The sequence below is a fragment of the Mauremys mutica genome, chromosome 6 (assembly GCF_020497125.1).
Source record: "Mauremys mutica isolate MM-2020 ecotype Southern chromosome 6, ASM2049712v1, whole genome shotgun sequence".
Classification (NCBI taxonomy): domain Eukaryota; kingdom Metazoa; phylum Chordata; order Testudines; family Geoemydidae; genus Mauremys; species Mauremys mutica.
In genome coordinates, this window is record NC_059077.1 from 94,450,365 (window position 1) to 94,472,772 (window position 22,408).

Consider the following 22,408-nt stretch of genomic DNA (forward strand, 5'->3'; position numbering starts at 1 on the left):
GGACCTTATGGGCCAAATTCTACCTTGGGATACACCTGTGTGACTCCAGTTGGAGTGGGTTGCACATTCACATCCAAAAGGCAGAGTTTGGCCTTTCCTGTAGCTATTTAACTGACATTAAGAGCCAAATTCTCAAAAACAGGGGCTTGAGGGTTCTCACAGCGAGTTTAAAAGTTACTGTGCATGCAGAAAGAAGACAGAAAAGATCTCACCAGCTTTCACTCCAAGGTGCATTTTTTTGACTTCGCCTTCTCCAAAATAAACATATAGAATATCAGGTTTGGAAGGGACCTCAGGAGGTCATCTAGTCCAACCCCTTGCTCAAAGCAGGACCAATCCCCAGACAGATTTTTGTGCTAGATCCCTAAATGGCCCCCTCAAGGATTGAGTTCACAACCCTGGGTTTAGCAGGCCAGTGCTCAAACCACTGAGTTATCCCTTCCCCCATTGCAATACATAGCAATATGTGTACTATGAAAACCCCTAAACCCAACCTAAACAAGACCCTCCACTGCACAAGCTTTTCCCCCAGGAAGAGAATGAGAGCAAACACATGACAGATGTGTAGTCACAATGCTTAATGTACTACTGGAAGGCACTTGGATACTATGAAGATGAGCATAGTATAAGAATCCATCTAGAATAGAAAAAACCTGCTGTTCTGTCTCAAATTGTGGTAATTCTTGAATTACTCAATTGAAATACACTATTGAAGTACTGAAGGGTGATCTAGTCGAGTAAACACTGGACTGGGTCTCAGGAAACAGATTCTATTCCTGGCTTGGCCACTGACCTGCTGTGTGATCTTGGGCAAGTCTCTTCACTTCCCTGTAACATCATGGATGAAATCCTGACCCTGCTGAAGTCAGTTGTAGCTTTGCCATCGACTTCAATGGGCCTGGGATTTTACCTGTTTCTCTAAGGCCTAGAACCATGGGACCCTGATGGTGCTACTATAATACTCCTGAAGACAAGTCCTGTTCCTGAATATGACAAGTCTTGTGTAAACTCTGTGGTGGATACTTTTAGGGTTGTGTCTCTTGGTCATGAGCACAGATGAAATCTTCCCTGGACATTGCATCTGCCATGTATTTAATTCAAGGTGAAGAACAGGAAATAAAAATCAAGCACTGCAAAACTATTCATGTCAATGAAAAAATGGAAGTCAAAACACTGGTGGTACCACCACAATTTATTTCTCAGTCAAAATAGTGAATATACATTTGCAGCTTCAAAGTGTCTGATGAACTTTTTTGTTTTAACTTTTTTTGTCCAGCTATGTTACTTACTGTACAGTGGTATTTTTATAATATACTTTATCAAAAACCTTTACTGTAGTTTGAAAAATACTACTGTACATTCTGAACGATGATATTTCTCTAAACTATATTTGTCACTAAATCACCTAATTGCACTGTGATCACTCATACAGTATTATGAGTTATTTAAGTGGCAATTTTAAAAGTCTGTTAAGAACAACAAATATTTTGATTTTTTCCCCTTTAAAGACAAAGTCATTGCCAGCATCACTGGGCAGCCATACAGCAACATCTGACCTTTATATGTGTGACAGAAGGGGAAAACTTCAACAAGGAATAAGGTTTCATTTACATGATCCCAAGGCGATATTAAGATAAAGAAAATGTGAGATACAAAGCTTTTCAAAATGATGAAAAAAATACCTTGACAGTGGCAGTGCCCTTTTAACATCTTACTTTTAATGAATAGCTGCCAGGAAGCATTTTTTTGACCTGCATTAAGCTAGTCTTCGAAGTCAAACAAGGGGGGGGTAGGTTCATCCCTCCCTCCCCCCCATGCACAATATGAAGGCAATCTTGGAATGATCTGGAAAGTTTTATGAGACGAAAATAAAAACCCCACAGCTGAACTGATTACTTTCAGAAGAACGAGATCTAAGAAGAGCCTGAAGTTAGTTTTTCTCCTTGTTAAATTCCTGCAAGGGAAGAATTGCAGCTTTTTTCCCAGCCAAGTGTAAACCACAGGGAGGGAAAGTGTGAAGAAAAGTCCCAATATGGAATCCATTAATAAAATCCTTTCATCTTGTTCCTGAGGAAACTGGAACTGAGAATTTTATTATTTTTGTTGTATTTATTTGTCTGGGTTGAACTGAAGAGGAACGGACATTGAAATGGCAGATGAGTTTCAGAAAGGAACAGAGTTGCCAAAACTTTCATTCAACCTGTGAGGGGTGCAAGTTATTTTAAAAGGGCCTTTCATGAAATTGCTATTTCCCCATTTTCTGGATATCGCAGAACTAACTTTTGGTCTTGTATATTGTCTACAAACTTTGATAGTCCAGTGACAACAGTATGACATCATGCAATCTTATTGCATTAGCTAAATAAATGATTCTGGTAAAATGATATCAATTCCAGAAATATATTATTTCTTTTACTATATGGGAAAGATGTCATAGAAAATAGGAAACCCTCTCATTTGAAGGGTTTTCCCCATGGGACATTATTCTCCAGTATAAACAGATCTCACTCTTAAGATGATTTTTCCTAAATTTTTTAGTATAAAATTTTCTTTTCTTAATTTGGTATTATAGCTCATATTTATAGCATGGGGCTCACACAGTGGGAAACAGTTAGGGAAGGATGCATGGAAAGAGATTCAGCAGCCATGAAGGGAGAAAAGATGGAGGGGTTACTAGGGGGAGCAAATGACAAGCAAGGCATGAGTTTAATTCCACCGTTTTTTCCACCAGTTCTAAACCTTTACCTACCTTCCCCTGATATAATGTACTGCACTACAGCTCCTTAAACTACTGAAGTCTGCTATAAACTATGCATAGGGCTTGTCTTCACTAGGAAATGTAAGTGTGCTTGAACACAATTTTGAGCAAATAGGTGACAAGCTGCTCACTATGGTCAGACAAAGAGAAATTGCAAAGTAGGGTTTGCTGACACCTGACATGATGTGTAACATGACTTAACCTATCTACACTGACCAGTCAGCATCAAGTAACTCAACTGTTAAAAACAGAGATTAAACATGATCACATTTCCTAGAGAAGATGAGGCCTTACAGGATGCACCTTTAAGGCATATGTAGATTCCTTGGTTATGGAAAAAACAAAACAAAAGGGGAGAGAGCGAGAGCGAGACAGAGAGACAGACCTTGCTAATTCTGAACTTTCATCTTACTGTACATAGTATGCTATGAAATTACAAAACTACTCTGTTGTACTTCCAAAGGCATTTATATGAGGTGATAGAACATTCCCATTCATTTTAAATGAGCTGTATAAGATTAGAATACCCTGGGGCTTTAAACTAGCAAACACAATAAATGGGGAAAAAAACACCTTGATCCAATAATGCATGAAGACAACAAGAAGAATTGAAATACATCATCGTGATTACTTTGAAAGACCAACAGGTTAATCAGAAAGTGAATAGGAAAATCAAATGGTTTATCATACTGACTTCACTGATTGTCTTTTATTAAATTGCAAATTGGAGGCTTTCCTGTTAACAGAGGCCCCAGCCTTTCTCTCAGATCTCAGGTGAATAGATGATGGACTTCCTGAGCAGAAGAGGACTGCTTTTGTTTTCATAGATTCATAGATTCCAAGGCCAGAAGGGACCACTGTGATCATCTAATCTGACCTCCTGTATAATAGGTGATATAGAACTTCCCCAAAATAATTCCTAGAGTATAGCTTTTAGAAAAACATCCAGTCTTGATTTAAAAATTATCAGTGATGGAGACTCCACTACAGCTCTTGGTGAATTGTTCCAATGGCTAATTACTTTCACTATTAAAAATTTACATGTTATTTCCAGTCTGAATTTGTCTAGCTTCAGCTCCCAGGCATTAGACTGTGTTATACCTCCTCAGCTAAACTGAAGAGCCCATTATTAAATATTTGTTCCCCATGCAGCTATTTATAGACTGTGGTCAAGTCATCCCTTAACCGTCTCTTTGTTAAGTTAAATAGATGGAGCTCTTTAAGTCTATCACTGTAAGGCATGTTTTCTAATCCTTTAATCATTCTCATGGCTCTGCTCTGAACCCTCTACAATTGAACAACATCCTTCTTGAATTGTGGGAATCAGACCTGGACACAGTATTCCAGCAGCCATCACACAAGTGACAATTACAGAGGTAAAATAACCTCTCTACTCCAGATTCCCCTATTTATGTATCCTGGGATCACACTAGCTTTTTTAGCCACAGGATCAGACTGGGAACTCATGTTAGCTGATTAACCACAACGACCCCCACATCTTTTTCAGAGTCACTGCTTCCAAAGACAGAGCCCCCCATCCTTTAAGTATGGCCTATGTTCTTTGTTCCTAGATGTACCTATTTATATTTAGCAGTGTTAAAGCTTATATAGTTGGCTTGCACCCAGTTTACCAGGTGTTCCAGCTTGCTATGAATCAGTGACCTGTCCTTTTCATTATTTACCAGTTCCCCAGTTTGTGTGTCATCTGCAAACTTTATCAGTAATGTTTTTATGTCTTCTTGATAGTGATGAGTTTTCCTCTTCTCTCATCCTCTAGTTGAATGGCATATTTCTCTGCTGCTTCAGGTGCTGTTCTCATGACTATAGCATTGTTCTTTGTTATGACTAAACTTAAATATATTTTCTACCACCATCTATTCACTCTTCACAATTTTTACCATGCTTTCTGTCTGAATTACAGTAAGGTTGCAGACAACTCCATTTTCAGTTAGTGTGCAACACAGGTCATCAAAAAGTAGAGAAATGAATAAACATCTGGAACACTAGGCCATGACTACTGACATAACAGGAAAAGAATACATACTAGTCCAAATGTTAGATGAAAGATGCTTATGAATGGGCATCAAAAAGTATTCTAAAAAACCTGCTGCTTGTGGAAAAAAAAAACAGAGTGTGAATGGTGCAGCTCTTATCAACTGACAGGACCTGCAGGAATCTTTCACAGAGAGAGGGGGACTCAGTCATTGCTATTAAACTTTCAATATCCAGGCACATGTAAGCCCAAAATATTACATTAGTGGTTTTTCACTTGTGGATATTTATATCCCTTCTCCCAACTTCAAACATGCATAAGTCTGAAATGTTATTTCTGATGATGTTCACAAGAGCCTCTACTTTTGCAGGAAATATTCCATACTGATGTAACCCTTCTGCCCCTCTGAGTTGGCAGCAACAAGGGCCGGGTTCAGTATCCAGGGGTTCCGTTTCAATAACACAATGCAAAACCGGCTCGAGCCCCCACCCAGTGACCTGGGACAATTACCTACCACCCCCCCGGGCGCCTCTAGGAGGCAATACTTCCCCACTCGCAAGCACAGAGTCCAAGTGTAGCAAAATCCTTTTAATAAAGGAGGGAAACAATGCGGCATCACGTTGGAGAGACACCACAAACAGGAGTATACACAAACCATAAGCAAAAAAAACCCACTTCCAAGTACATTTGGCACTGTCCTTTCCCCCTTAGGGTCTTAAGTCCAATCACCCCAAAGTCCAACAACCCAAGAGTCTCTGTCTCTGGTCAGTGCCACCCCAGAGTTCAAAAGTTTATCTGCAGAGTTTTACCCCCCAGCCTGGGTGGAAAGGGGGGGGGCACACACAGGGTGTTAAAGGACACCTTACGTGGGCCAGGGCCGACTGCCCCGCTTCTCCGTGGAGTTCTGCTGCAGCCTTCACCACGACTGGCTCCACTCCATCAGCTGTGCCGCTCCTCCAGCCAACCTGTGAACCGCATCAGCCGTCCCCGTGAACCACTCCACACTGCTCACTGTTCCACAGGCTGCGCCAACGTGCTGCAGACTGCTCCGCTCTGCCAGCTGCTTAGCAATCAATCTTCAGGCTCCCCCCCACTCAGTGATCTCAGCTCAGTAAGCTTAGCGCTTTTAGTGATTTCAGCTCTTAGTGGTTTCAACTTGAGCCCCAGTGCCACCTTGGCCCAACATGAATTCAGGTCAGCAGCCTCCAGATGGACTCCTAAAGATTCAAAATTAGCTCTGCTCTTTAACGGTGGAGGGAGGAGGATGTGCAATTGGTGTTCCAGGCCCTCAAAAGGGGCCCATACCATCAGGTACACACACCAGTCCCCAGCCTCTCTCCCTTCACTGGGTTTTGGAACCCATGTCCCTTGTCTAGCAAGTACTATTTAATGTAGGTTGAGTCATTTCTGTCATAAAGCAGTCTCATAGTTCCTCATTCACATAATTAAGGTAACAGCACTTTTTTCTCCTTCCTGCCCCAATAACAAAGAAATTGGGGATTCCACAGTGTGAAAATAACCATCCCATGCTGCTGTGTGTTATGCTAAGTGGAGTGGGTTTACCAATGCAAATGCACATTCCTAAAATTCCTTTGCCCACTCCTCATAATGTATCACCAGATGTCAGGGTAGATCTCATCCTGACTCTGCTTACACTGATAATGAACTTAGCTGTTGGTGCCTTAGGTGAATTTCAGCAATAGTCTTTGACTATCTCCTCAATAACATTGCAGATAATAAACAAGTGCACCAATTTATGTAGACTGGCCAGCACAGGAACAACGATGATGTTACGATCTTTGCTTAATCAAAATTGGACTTCAGTCCAGCCTTTGTATGGGATTTGAGTTCCATTGGCAGCTTTCAGATCAAGGCCATCTTCTATTTCCAGTAACTTGACAAGCTTTCTAAAGCATGTTCTTGGGAGATTGCCTTTTACCTATTGACCTGACTTTGCGCACATATATTCCAGTAAGATTTTACTTTACTGACAAAAGAACACATCAGATGCCTCTTTCCAACTAAGCTAGCTACTCTGACTTGCAGCTTTGGGGTTAGACATAAATATGGGCCACTCCTGTTAAATTAGATGCAGTGCTCTCAGCTCCGTCTGTGCTTACTTGTGATTTTCCTGCATGATATTGAGATTGACTTTGGAACTCTGAAGTTCTACCAGTTACTCCTGGTCCCATAGGGGGTCATCCTCTGCCTTTCCCCTTCTGGCCAGTTTCCTGAGTGATCTTCTTTACATGGCATCCTGATTGGTAATGTTCTTTGCTCCCACATCTGAAATAGTGGTCACAATTACTGCCATTGCCAGACTTTCCGAAGCTAACACACCCATTTCTCTGGGGCTGCATGTCTCCACTCATCACAACTGGGCTAAGCCTACATGACACTACTTCTGGCAGCGTGGGGGGTATGTATGGCTACATACTGCAGTGAAAATCAGGCTGTACCCACCCTACGGCCGGTAGCTACACATCTCAGTGAAAGGCTCTAGTAGCTGGGAGGCAGCCGGGAAAGGCTTCAGCAGCTCCCTGCTGACAGGACCATTCCATGCAGCAAGGAAAGGCTCTGGAAGGAGGAAAGCAGCATGGAAAACTTGCTGCCTCCCCCTGCCACAGCCTTTCCCTCTAGCCCTAGTCTTTATCTGTGGCGAGGAAGGGCTTTTCTCCACCATCTCACCACTGCCAGAGCCATTACCTGTAATCTTTCCCTGAGGTGGGGAAAGCGTCTAGCAGCAGAGAGTTGGCAGAGTCTTTCACTGCTTCGACAGCATTTCCCCACTGCCAGAGTCTTGTCCTGTGGTGGGGAAAAGCTCCAGAAGCTGGGAGGCAGTGGGACACAACACAGTTAAAAAAGCAGTGTAGACTGGAAGGCCTGGTTTGGACGAGTAGAGAGCTGCATTGGATATATACTCAGGCGTGTCTATAATCCACTTGCCTAAGCCATGCTGCATGCTCTACACTGCTACTTACATCTGTGCTAGAGGGGCTACCCAAGTATGTATTCTACACACAGCCGAAAAAAGCAGGCAGCATAGATGTAGCCTTAGTGCTTTCGTCACGCGTCTAGACAACTTGTTTACTGAACCATCCTTCTCTTCTCATTAACTCTCCATTCAGCTACACGATGAGCAACTACAAAGAAAACAGGTGATTATTTTTCTGTTTGAAACCTGCCGGTAGGTTACCTAGCATCTGTGCTACTTGTGTTCTGTTTATACCTACTACTAGTGTATTTACTTAGCAAAGGCTCCGCAGAAACATGTAATTACTAATTAGTTCTCTCTGTGCTTACTTGCCACAAACAGTACCAACTGATATTTTGTAGTATACTTTTGTGGCTTGTAACTTAAAGCATCAAGAGTATCCTGACTGTCTAGGAATAATTCTACAGCTTCTGATACTATAACAGAGATGTGGTATTGTCTCTGAGGAACAGAATATTCTAGAACAGTGGTTCTCAAACTTTAGCAACTCGAGGACCCCCATTTTTATTTAAAATTTTTGGGGACACCAAGCTCTTGTGCTCAGCCCTTGCCCCACCCCCTTCCCTGAGCCCACGCTCCTACCCTGCCCCCCCACTCATTCCATCCACCCTCCCTCCGTTGCTCACTCTCCCCCACCCTCACTCAGTTTCACCAGGCTGGGGCAGAGGGTTGGGGTGCAGGAGAGGGTGCCAGCTCTGGGAAGGAGTTTGGGTGTGGGAGGGGGTGTGGGCTCCAGCTGGGCAGTGCTTACCTTGGGCAGCTCCTGAAAGTGACCAGCACATCTCTCTGGCAGCAGCTCCTAGGCAGGGAGGCCCACAGGCACCGCCCCCGCAGCTCCCATTGGCTGCAGCTCCCACCAATAGGAGCTGTGGAGTTGGCACTTGGGGCAGAGCAGTGCGCGGAGACCCCCTGCCCCTTCCTTGGGCCTCAGGGGTGTGCCAGCCACTTCCAGGAGCGGTGCAGAGCTGGGGCAGGTAGAAAGCCTACCTTCGCCCCACTGCACCGCCGGACTTTAAGCGTGCAGAAAGCGCTGGGAGGGAGGGGGAGAAGTTGATCAGTGGGGCCTGCAGACACCCGGGGGTACTCTCAAGGACCCCCAGGGGTCCACAGACCCCAGTTTGAGAAACGCTGTTCTAGAAGGATACAGGAGACCAAGAGGCAGGGAGGAAAGCTCAAGAAAGGTTCAGACTGTGTAAATATTTCTTGCTCATTCACTAAAATAAATAACTGTTTTTGTTCTAGTTTAAATGTGTTCTTCCTCCCTACACAACATTACCAGTTCCTCCTCTTTGCTACAAAGCCTCTGGGAACAAACACACAGAACTTCTGAGGCCAGAATGTGGAGCCCTTGGGAGTAAAGCATATGGTGTCTCAATGTCAGGTTGCTGGCTGAGCAATGAGGAATTTGCTTGTTTTGTAATGGTAAAGCCTAGCTATAAAACAGTGCGGTGAGGACTTGTCATTAGAACACCTGTTATGTTTAACATTCAATTTCTTCAAACACAGTTCTGGGAAAGTCACATTGTTCAACATTTTTCGGAACCTGTCAGACTTACATGCCGCACAAGACTGTCAGTTACACTTCTCTACAGAGATTTACAAGGAGTAACTGATAAAAAAAAAATTGTACTGGGAAGGATGTGCCTTCATGTAAGAGAGGGAGGGAGAAACAGGAAACAGAAGTTCAAAACTATGGCCTGGTCCACATTAGAAAATTAGGTCAGTTTAACTATGTCAGCCAGGTGTGTGAAAAATCCACACCCCTGAACTGTTAAGCGGACCTAAGTTCCTGTGTAGACAGCGCTAGGTTGAGGGAACAATTCTTCTGTCTCTTCATCCACCTTTCATCCCTAAAATTTCCCTCCAGTACTAATGCTGATTGAGGATCAAAGATAAGAGTGCTAGTTCATACAAGGTTACAGGTAGCCTGTGTTTTAAGCATTCTCTCACTTGACCCCGTTTATAGAGTTGCAAATATCTGAACATGGTAGGTGTGATGATGAATTTCCACCTACTTTGCTGCTACATTCTACTGAGGAGCTTCTCACTGAAGATTATAATTTGTGCTTTGGAAAAAAAATTGAGTTTTGAAGAGGGATTTGCATGAGATGGTGGTCATTTGGCACACAAGAGAAAGTGCTGTTCCAGGCATAAAAGGGCTCCATGTAAGGTGTGAAGATGGGAGTGGGAGGAGATAAGGGGCTTGGTTCAACCCCGTTACATCAATTGGAGCCTCTACATTGCCCAAAGGGAGCAGACTAGGTTGGAGCACAATGAGCGAGACAGGGAATAGGAAGAAATGAGCCCAGGGATGATGAGCAGTGTGTTGATTAGTAAATGAAAGAAACTCCCCCCAAAAGTATGGAACTTAGGCCAAAGGGTACACTAGTGTTTTTTTTCCCCCATAAGAAATGTATGGTTCTGAGTCATTCTGTACTCTTAGATATGGGGATCTATGCAGTTGTTTTAAGATGTCCTGTTACTTTGGGGAGGCACTGAAGTTTCATAGCAACACTTGGTCTGCAAATCTATACATAGAGGGGAGATAAATATTTAGCTCAGAGAAAAGTAAAACATAAAAAGTTTAAGACCATGGAGTCTAGTGAGCCAGTTGTTTCATTGTAACTGTAACTTTGGCTTTTATTTTTAGATATTTTGATTTCTTTTTAAAACATTTGTCATTGGCTCACATGATGATTATGTAATCTATAGTAAATATTTAAAATAGTGCTAATAACTTATAAGGATACCAGCAACCTAAACTAATCCTATCTCGAAATGGCCACACTGTAAGGTGTTGGCGTATTGCCAGCCCACAAAGGATTTGCTCTAACACCCAGAATCTCTTTTCCAGGCAGTTCTATTTCTCAGACATAGACAAACCCCACTCAAAACACAATTCCTCAGTTCATTCTGGGCTACAACTCCCAAGGGATTTTCCCCTTTGCCCCTCTCTATTCCTTCTGCAGGATTCTCCCATGCTCTGTTAACTGAGCACCGTCTCCCAGGGCACTCTCCCTGGAGCCCCTTTCCCCCAGTAGGTTCCTACTGCCTCCCTGCCCAGCGGACTGTGGCAGCCACTCCCACATAAGTCCCTGCTGCTGTTCCTGCTCCCACTACCCAGGCCTCCTGGCTTCTGGCAGGCAGCAAGAGCTCCATGTCTGCTTTCTCTACCCCTTTCCTGACTGACTAAGGTCTGACTTATTCAGGCACTCCCTGAGGCCTTCTCTTATAGACCAATCACAGGTGCACTGGCCTCTTCTCTGTTAAAGGACCTATGCCACCCTGTGACATAATCCTAGAACTGATGGACTGAATCCAATTTAGTGGCGGGAGCCAATTCACTCCCCAAATACTTTCCCTATATCCATGACTTACAGTGAGAAGTCAGGCCTTAAAGTATTCCTTCAAGAAAGCAGTACCTGTAGGAATGACTTGACCAGAGCTGGAACCAGTGTACTAAAAAAAACAGGGAAGCTTGCTATCCACATAGCTCTTATGTTATGTGTTAGCACGTTACACATGGGGTCCCACAGGTGTCTGTCCTGGACATGGTACAATTCAATATTTTCATTAATGACATGGATAATGGAGTGGAGTGTGAACTTATAAAATTTGCAGATGACTCCAAGCTCGGAGGGGTTTGAAGCTCTTTGAAGAACAGGTTTAGAATTCAAAATGGCCTTGACAAAATTGGAGGATTGGGCTGAAATCAACAAGATGAAATTCAATAAAGACAAATGCACTACTCTTGTCTCTTAGAAAGGAAAAATCAAATGCACAGCTACAAAATGGGAATAACTGGCTAGGCAATGGTACTACAGAAAAGGATGTGAGGGTTGCAGTGAATCACTAATTGAATACAAGTTAACAATGTGAAGCAGTTGCAAAAAAGGCTAATATCACATAGGGGTGTATTAACAAAAGTATAGTATGAGAGGCATGGGAGGGAATTGTCCCTCTCTACTTGGCACTGGTGGAATACTGTGTCCAGTTCTGGGTGCCACATTTAGGAAAGATGTGGACAAATTGGAGAGAGCCCAGAGGAGAGCAACAAAAATGATAAAAGATTTAGACAACCTGACTTATGAGGAAAGGTTTATAAAAACAGGCATGGTTAGTCTTGAGAAAAAAAAGACTGTGTGGGAGCCTGATAGTCTTCTTATATGTTAAGAGCTATTATAAAGAGGATGGTGATCAATTGTTTTCCAGGTCCACCAAGATATGACAAGAAGTAATTGGCTTAATCTGCAACAAGAGAGATTTAGGTTAGATATTAGGAAAAGCTTTCTAACTATATGGGTAGTTAAGCCCTGGAATAGGCTTCCAAGGGAGGTTGTGGAATACCCATCACTGGAAGTTTTAAAGAACAGGTTAGACAAACGCCTGTCAGGGATTGTCTAGGTATAACTGGTCCTGCCTCAGTGCAGGGGTCTGGACTAGATAACCTCTCATAGTCTCTTCTAGGCTTTCATTTCTATGATACTTTGATACTATGTGATAAATTTATGAGTTCTTCTCATATGGTTCATCCTTATAAATTAACAGCTAATTTACAAATAATTGTAATTTTGTTTAGTTTATAGTGCCCACGTGGAGTCAGAGATATTTTGAGACATTGAGATCATGGGTCAAATCAGAGAGTTTACTGCAAATCTAGGGGAAAGTACCTTTTGATTGACGTATGTCACAATCTTCAATTCTTAATAGTCTAGGAAGAATTTAAGGCTGAAAGTTCATACATTTAGAACGACTAGTTGTGTACACGATATATGATTGCAGGGATACTGTTCAATGAGTTCACATTAAAATCAATATTTCAAAAACAGAGACCTGGATTTCCAGTTATATTTTATGGAACTCCAACTGTACTGATAAATCATCACCATGGCTTCTGTCAGAATAAATAATGGATTTCAAATGTCCTATGTGATGCAGAAAGGCTCAGTGCAATCGAGCCATTCCTGCACCTGGCTTTACTCAGTACCTAGGCAATTCATTGCCTAACACAAAGCACGTTTACATATTGCCTGTCTGAGACAAAATAAATGCACTGCATGGATTCTGAAGTGGCTTAGTTCTAAAGTTGGCTTCTCACAGTACATCTGTCTGGCAAAAGAACAATAACTTGGATCAAAGAAAGAAGAGGCCTTTAGGCAGCTTATAAGTCTATTGTGTGATATTGTGTGTGCTTATCCAGTGAACACGTGCTTTAAATTAAAAGCTATGGAAGCAGGATAAGTATGTGTACTGTGTACAATTCACTTTCTCTTCACTCCCATCAAACAGCTTTGCCTTAAACCTCCATGGCTAGATATTATATCAGCATCTTCATAAATGAATGCTTTTGTTACCAATACATCAAGAATAAAATCTGCTCTTGTTGCGTCAGCAATAAGAATGGAATGTCATGCTGGTAAGATACAATAGGAAGCATACAATGGGGAAAGCATTAACAATAAGATGAGCCAAGGTATATGTTACTAACATATATACTAACAGATATACTAACAGACGGACACAGCTCAGGGTCACTAGGCTGGTCCTTACTTTTAAAGACCAGGAACCTATGCAGAGTTATAATAATAATATATAGTAATAAACCACTGAAATACATTACAATGATTATAAATTTGGCAACACACACACACACACACTGATCCTTTTAAAAAATAAGTCTCAATGCATCTTTCCACTTTAAAAACTGCAGTAATTGAAGCTTTTAAATTTGATCTTTTAATTTTTTTTTTAATTCTCTTTAAAAGTTAGCAGTCCCATTTATTGATTTGGTGCTAAAGGAGTTAAGATATTTGGGGACCTACAAGTAGCTCATCTACCAGTGCACTCTCCCATTGCCCTAAGGAACATTTTTCCTTAAAAAAAAAAAAAGTTAGTGTTGGATTGAAACCACAGGAGATTGGACTCATCTATTTATCCAGTGAACAGGTAGCAGACAGAAGCATCAATGCATGCTTGGTCACAGCGTTCTACAAAATGTATCTTTGCCTGTTTCTGAGGGACTCTCTCTAGGAAGGAGAGTGTAGTTCACCCACATAGGCCTTGTGCTTTATGCAGAGCAAGCCAATAAGGATGTCAACTCTTGCCGTTTTTGGTATAACCATCCTTTTTGCGATGGAATTACCTAACATCTAGCACCTGATTGAGCTAAACCATAGGCAACTGAATACTCAATATACAGTAATGTTTATTGGTCACAATCAGCTCGAGTCATTTTCCATTCTTGTGATGAAAGACTGTATTCTTTCATCTAAAGCCCCAGTCATTCAATACCCTGGGAGAAGAAATTCAAAATGTGGCAGCAAATGACAATTGTAACTTAGAGGGGTGAGCGTTGCTCATAAAGAGCAACTGGAATGAGATGTCACTAGAATTGAACAGCATTAAAAATTAACTAGTGTTTTCATACAACATGTGTTTTCTGAATTAATTTACATAGCAATCAGTTAGACAGTGGTATAGCGACTGCCTAGACAAACAGTCAACATGTGTTTAGTAATTGCTCATATACCACTTGGACATTAGAACTTGTTTTATTGAGAAAAGAAGCACTGACCAGGAGAATTAGGGGTAGACCTTCTTCTTGCTACAAAGCGCCATATGGGTCAGTTTTAATTTCACTAGAGACAATCATGTTTGACTCTTATGCTTATTTACCAGACTGAGTGAGTTATTCTGATGCCCTGTGCCATCCACTTTTCCTCTGTTGTAAGGACAATGAAGGGAGCTGATTAATTCTAATATTACTATAAAGTCAAGAAAGAGCTGCTACACCTCTACCTCGATATAACGCTGTCCTTGGGAGCCAAAAAATCTCACCGCGTTATAGGTGAAACCGTGTTATATTGAACTTGCTTTGATCCACCGGAGTGCGCAGTCCCCCCAGAGCGCTGCTTTACTGCGTTATATCTGAATTCGTGTTATATCGGGTGGTGTTATATCGAGGTAGCGGTGTATATGAGACATCTGATGCAATGGGAAACACAAAGAAACCATAGAAGTTGAGGGCACTTAGCACCTCACTAAATGAGTCTCTGTTGACATAACCTGCACTTTTAATTACTTTTAAGAAATATACCATGTTGGGGCTTGATCCTGCAAGCTACTGAGCACCACCAACTCTCATTACCTCACTAAGGCTATGGCTACACTTGCACTTCAAAGCGCTGCCGCGGCAGCGCTTTGAAGCGCTAAGTGTAGTCAAAGCGCCAGCGCTGGGCGAGAGCTCTCCCAGCGCTGTCCGTACTCCACCTCCCTGTGGGGAATAACGTACAGCGCTGGGAGCCGCGCTAATATAGCTAAAGCTAATATAGTCCATAAATGCATTTACACTGTAGCCTTTACTCTCCACTGAGGGATTAATGGAAATGCTCCCCCTGGCTCTGGAGTCCATCATCTGTGTTCTCTTTTCTTTGCTGTTGAAAACAAAAACACAACACCCTGCTGTGAAGAGAATCCTCTGGCCATTCAGAGACAAATGGGACCACATCAGCTGCCCCAGGATGCAATTCATTTACAGCAATTTTAGGCTCTGCCCATTTCAGTGTGTCACACAGACACACTTGAGGAACTCAAGAATGTGCATTTTGTATGTGCTGAAACCCCATTAAAATGCAGCCCCGCTCATTGTGGGTATTTTTTAAAAACATAATTCTGAAGAACTAAAGAAAACTGATCTGTGACATTTCTGAGAGTCAGAAACTAGTAACTAATTTAAGGGAACTGTAGTGTATTTTGAAAACAATGCAGCAGTGAAAAATAAATGGAGAGGCAGAAGGTTTGCATATATTTGCCAGCTGTTAGGACCTACTGACTCATATTTACTATTGTTATCCAGATGGTCTTTTCAGAGCCTTAGAGGTTGCTAATTCACTATACCTAATGCTTTGGAAAATAAATCTGAAACCAAAACATGAGTGATAATAAAGAAAAGAAGAAAATACAGAAAGAAATGTAAACAGCCTAAAGTAAATGGGTTCCATTTTCCCCCTTAAATGCAGTAAGAGAAGGAAAAACAGCTTGTCCAAAGCTTCCAACAGACTCCAGCTGTGTCTCTTTAGTAGTTTCTTTCATTTTCAGACACAGCAAACCATCTAGTTTTCTAGAGTAGTTTCATCAGTTTGGACAATGTGACCTTAAAGCTCAAATAAAGTTGAACTGATTACTAGAATGTTTTGTATGTGTTGCACCATTACATATTATTGAGCTGGTCAACAGTATAATTTATACTGTTATACCTCTTACCAGTCTGCTATAAAAATCAGGGACACCATTTAAAAAAATATATATTCAGGGACAAAGAATCAAATTCAGGAATGGTCTTTGTAAAAAGAATGATTAATGACTCCAAAACCTATTAATTCAAACAACATCAAAATAGAAAAGATTGTTTGAAAAGGAACAAAACCTTGACAGTTTTTTTTTTAAATTACACTTTTTCTGGTTCTCTAATAAAATAGCTAGGAAGAGAGACAGTCTATAGAAGGGCTATTATTATGTTTGCTAAAACATCATTAATGAAAATAAGGAAGACATGAGAGGTATGTTAATCAGTAAAGTTAAGTGAATAATTCACGATGAATTATTGTATAGATTTAACCTATATTTCTGTTCACAGATATTCCCACAGATCACAATTACCTTGGATTAATTCATTTTTGTAATATATTTTAATAACTCAATGTATTGATCACTAACAGTCATTTTCTGCTACCCTTCCTCATATTGAATAATACTATATGCCTTAAGTAGTATCACTTGAGGACTATTTTAGGAGTGAGGATGTGTGTGAGGGTAGCAGACCCTGGCCCTAACATTTCTTTGTAAGTATTTTATAGCCAATATTTGCTATTTGAGTTGAGCTGGTTAGTTGTGATTAGTCAAGTAAACCACATGGTATTGTTTTGATAAGTATATTGACACTCCCCTATAGAAGAGATATGCAGAGAACAATAAACAACTCATCTATATGAAAAGATACATGCCTATGGACTCAATAATGATGTCAAATCTCATGTTTCTTGAGTAATTTGATTGGGGAAACCTGAAGACACTGATTCAAATCACACTTATTCAAAATGGTGGAGTTGTACAACATGAGCAATTCTACCATGGATATGAAACATTTTTTTCCTTTTCTCCTCATAGCTCAACGTCCCTTGGCTTTTTGATGGCTACTGGACTGTGGGAAACTGGAGATATAGCAACAGATGTCATCATATCATCATGGTTCAAATTCCATTTGAATTGTCAGATTCCATTGCTAGTTTTGCCGTGGGTCAAGATTAATATTCTATTAACTGGCGAGTTAAAATAGGCCAAAATGAACAGCAGTGCGTGGAGAAAATAAAATCCTATAAATTAGACACCAGCACCTCACAAACAGAACTGCTAATTGGAGATCCTTCACGTTGGTGGTGGTGTGTTTCTATTAGAATGCCTGTCTATTATGAAGTGTTGTGCCACTGTTTCATAGTTAAGATTTATTTCTGACACTCCAGTAAGATACTAAGAAAAACTTGGGACATTCCAGTACATTATCCTTCTTTCCCTAACAAACATACTATTTTCTCTTTGGCCACAACTCCTATTCATACATTTGAAAGGAACCATTTGTGTGATCTGTGTAAACAATACTGATCAGCAATTGCTGTTCAGGAAGATCAAACTGGACACACTGGTGTGCCTCCCCTCCTCTTTTCAGCTGAATCCCGTCACAAATAAGACAGCTAACAAAATATTAGGTGATTTCCATAAAAGGGTTTTCTTGTAGTTCGCCCAGGTCACAAAACCTAAATTATCTCCCAGACCAAAAGAACGACTCAAGGTTCTTCTGGCATCCCAAAGTGTACAGTTGTGTGGCAGTTTTGTGTGAGAAGTACCATCTTAAATCCCAATGTGCTAAGGTTTGCTTTTGTTTTTTTACCGTTTTGCTAAAGTTCTTATAAGGAATACATTGGTGAAACTTAACTCTGTGCTTCATGATTTATCATTGTTTTAGCCTGGGCATTTAAACTCAGATTCAGGAAGGAATCAACTAACTAACTAACTTTAGCTCCACCGTTTTCTGTCTGATGAATATCTTCTGTGATTGGTGTCTCATTATCTGATATTGTCACTTCCCTGGGGGGAAAAAATGTGTTTGCTGCTTAATTTTTGCTCTCCTATCCAACTAAATGGATAGCTTTAAAGGCAGATAAGATTGAAAAATCTGTGGGAGAAACTCTGAAAATAAGCAAACCAAGAAGTAAAAGAACATAAAACTAGATACTGACACCCCCAGAGATAAAACACAATGAGATACTTAATGAACCAACCAATTTCAATAGGAAATTGTTGAAAAATTTGTTTTCCAGTAAACACCTAAGGGATTTTTATAGCCAGTAAATATAGTACTGGGAAGGCTGCAGGCCACACGTGTACTATCTTAGCAAAGTAGAATGAGGAAGAAAAGGGTTGTGAAAAATGGGGCTGTCAGAGTCTCTAAATCTCACACCTTAGAGTGAAACTGGATCAATGCCCCTTGGGTCCCATGTACTTATATCCGATAATAATCTCACAGGTAATTAAATAACCTGTGTTAAAACTTCTCTCTTGCACCAATACAGAAGTGAGAAGGTTAGGTCCAGGAAAATATACCACTGGCTCCAGAGAGGCAATCATAGTCACCATAGAAACAGAAATCTCATAAGAGACTGGGAAAAATTCCCCTACCTGGCAGCCCTTCCTCACTGGAGACATGCTACGTTATGGGTAGGGTCCAGGAACAAGCAAACACTGAAAAATAATTTCCATGATAATTCATTTGTATTTTGACAACAATTGGTTTCAGCTGTATTTGCATTCTGTTGTGTTTGCTTCCTGCTAACACTCTGAGTTTCCTGGGAAGGACTGTTCGTGGAAATAGAAAATTTCAAATGGATTTTTAATTCACAAATGAAAGTTTTCAAACTGGAAATCTGATCCCAAGTCTATTGTCTACATTGGACTTTTCCCCCCTAAAAGTTCCTATGGTTGCTGTCACTGGTGCAATTCCTCCCATGGTAACAACAGAAAGAGCTCTAGTGTACACAAGGCTTGGTGGCTAGCAGCATTTAACCACTGTGGGTATGTCTGCACTGCAATCAGAGGTCTGACTGCTGCACAAGCCCACCCAAGACCTTGGATAGCTACTTAGCAGCCAACCCATACGGACACCAGGACTGCCGTGGTTTCTGTGCTATTGTTATTTGAACTAGCTAGATCAAAGTAAGCCTGGGTATGTCTACATGTGCTACAGTCACAGTCTGATTGTCGTGTAGACAGACACTAGGCATCTAACCCGTTTAGCAAGGTTAGATCACGTGGTGGTTAAAAAAGTCTCTGTAGACAAAATGTAAGAGTTATAACATGTCCAATCAAGGAACTGAAACATAGTATGGGCCTGATTCTCCACTGCCTTGCCCCTTTTGTGGCCATCTACATCTATGCAAAGTGAATCTAAAAGTTACCACTCCAATTTGGTTGGCTGAAATTCTGTCTTGGAGCCGCAGGGCAGGCCAAGTTTTACTCCGTGCAGGATCCAAAGCTGGGAGAGAAGAGGTGCTGTATGCCACCTCCCTGGTCCCAAAACACTGGGTCTGCCATGGGCCAAATCAGTCCCAGTGCAAGTTAGCACAGCCTCAGGATGTTCCAAATGTATAGCCATCTACAGTGCTGGCAGCTGTAAGGAGGCACCAGCTCTATGCCATGTGAATCTCCAGCCAACCACCTAGATGAGCTTTCAGACTGTTTTGCACAACCAGAGCGGTTCAGAGCACCTTGCTGGAGATGAGGCTGTCTGACTTCAATAAAGTTATTCCAGGCTTACACTGTAACTGAAAGCAGAATTTGGCCCATAATGATTTACAGCCACTTTACATGTATATAAATGACTACATGCCATTCCTGCAAGTGGAGAGCCAGGCCTTAATTCTCAGCTGCTCCATGTAACTGCTGGGCACACTGGAAGGGGTGGAATTATTTGTGGTTCCCTGGTCCTGGGACTAGTTTGGCCACTGGCTGACTACAGACCCAAAGGCCATATAAAAGTGCTGCCCTTTTGCAAGCAGCCACTCCTCTCACTCAGTCAGTAAATCATCAGCATTCCCAGCTCTGCCTGCCACATATGGCACCCGTGTCCCAAGAAAGGGAGCGATCATGGGAAAAGCAGAGCAAGTAAAGTTCCCTTGATTGGTGCTTCTTTCCCAGGTGTTTAAGAAATACGTAAAGGAGAGGAATATACCAGAGAAGATGGCCTGAGCAGGCAAAAAGTAAAAGTCTTGGAGGGCCTGTTCACTAAAGAACAGAGTGACAAGGAGCTCTTGGTCTCCCCAGTAAGGACCCAGGAGGGAGGAGCAATTTATTCATTGATTCATGGAGTTTAAGACCAGAAGAGCCTATTACATCATCTAGTCTGACCTCATTTGTATCACTGGCCATTACATTTCACCCAGCTGCACCTGTATTGAGCCCAATCATTTTTGTTCGATTAAAGCTTATCTTCCAGAAAAGCAGACAATCTTGATCTGAAGATATCAGGAGACAGAGAATCCAATACTTCCCTTTGCAGTTTTCTCCAGTGGTTAATCACCCTCACTGTTACAAATGTGTGTCCAATTTGAATTTGTTTAGCTTCAGCTTCCAGTCATTGGTTCTTGTTATGCTGTTCGCTGCTAGATTAAAGAGCTCTTTATTACCTGTTATTTTCTTCCTGTGAAGTCCTTATACAGCATAATCAAGTCACCTCTCAAGCTTCTTTCTGATAAACTAAACAGACTGAGCTCTTTAAATCTCTCACTCTAAGGCATTTTCTCTACCCCCTCAGATAATTTTTGTGGCTCTTTTCTTCATTCTCTCCAATTTTTCATCATCCTTTTTAAACAATGGACACCAGAACTAGACACAGTATTCCAATAATGGTTTCACCAATGCCCTATACAGAGCTAAAAACACCTTCTGCTCACTGCTCCCCTATTTATACAGCCAAGGATCACATTAGCCCTTTTTACTACAGCATCTCACTGGGAACTCATGCAGAGATGCTTGTCCACTATGACCCCTAAATTCTTTTCAGAGAGTCATATTTTCCAGCATACAGTCACCCATTCTGTAGGTCTGACCTGCATTTCTTGTTCCTAAATGTATAACTTTGCTTTTAATACAGTCAAATAGCATTTTGTTTGAACGGGGCCAGTTTATGAAGCGATGCAGATTGCTCTGTATGACTCGTTCTGCCCGTCTTTGTCTTATCAGTAAATTTTATGAGAAGCCTTTTATATTTACTTCCACATCATTGATGAACGTGAATAGCATCGACCCTGGAACTGATTCCTGTGGAATCCCACTAGAGACACCTCCATTCTATAATGATTCCACATTGACAATTACTTTTTGAGATTGGTCAGTTAAAGTATGAAATTCAATCTATGCTTTATTCATATTGTGTAGTGCTAATTTTTTAATCAGAATATTGTGCAGTACTAAGTCAAAACACCTTACAAAAGTCTAAGTGTATTACATCTACAGAGTTATCTTCATCAATCAATTGTATAATCTGATTGATTAATTAAATCAGGTTTGTTCGACAAGACCTATTTTCCATAAAACCATGTTGACTGGCATTAATTATATTTCTAGCTTTTAATTCTTTATTAATTGCATCCTATATCCACTTTTCATTAATTTTCTTGAAGATTTATGTCAGACTAACCAGCCTTTAGTTACCTGAATAATCTTGCTTGCCCTTTTTGAATACTGGCACAAAATTTGCACTCTTCCAGGCTTCTGAAATTACCACAGTATTCCAAGATTTATTAAAAGCTAACATCAGCAGGCCAGAGATCTTTTAGGACTCTTGGGTGCAAGTTATCCCAGCCTGCTGATTTGAAAATGTTTTACCCTCTAGATGTTGTTTAGCATCCTCCTTAGTTAGTTCTTGACTGGAAAGTATTTCATCATCCTTGTATGATACTAGGTACATCATCCTACTTTTTTCTGAATACAGAGAAAATATTTATTGTACACTTCTGCCTTTTCAGCATCAGTAATAATTTTAACATCTCTGTCTCATAATGGGCCTATACAATTACTAGGATTTACTTGGTAACTCATATTTTAAATCTTCCTCCCCATTTTCTTTAGTCCTGCCAGGCATGGATTTTCCCCGATGTCTTTAGCTTCCCTTAGCTACTTTCTATACTTCATAACACCTAATTTAAAATTATTGCTCATCATTTCCATTTGTTATATATTGCTTTTACATTTCTAATTGCTGCCTTTACTTTGCCATGGAATCAGGGCAGGCTTTTAGCCAAAGTTATCCTCTTTCTTGATTGTGGCTTTTTGGTCACCTAATAAACTCTTCTTAAAGAACTCCCAATTTTCAGTCACATTTTTCTATCTATATTTTTTCTCCCAATCAATTTCACTCATAATTTTCTTCAGCTTTGGGAAACTAGCCCTTTTGAACCACCAAGTACTTATATTACTGGTTGGAACTGTCCTCTGTTTGTCTGTAATGAATGCAGTTGTTAGGGGAATCCCTGAAAGGGCAGAGGACCCTGGAACTAGTGGAGGAAGATATCCTAGGCAAGGAGGCATAGAGAGCTTAGAACAGGCTAAAAAA

The 22,408-nt window shown here is 41.1% G+C and overlaps 1 long non-coding RNA gene across 1 annotated transcript in view; it reads left to right on the top strand.

Moving 5' to 3' along the window:
- LOC123372448 overlaps positions 1-22,408 on the top strand; it is a 53,335-nt gene that overhangs the window by 26,174 nt on the left and 4,753 nt on the right. The gene's annotated exons all lie outside the window — the stretch shown is intronic.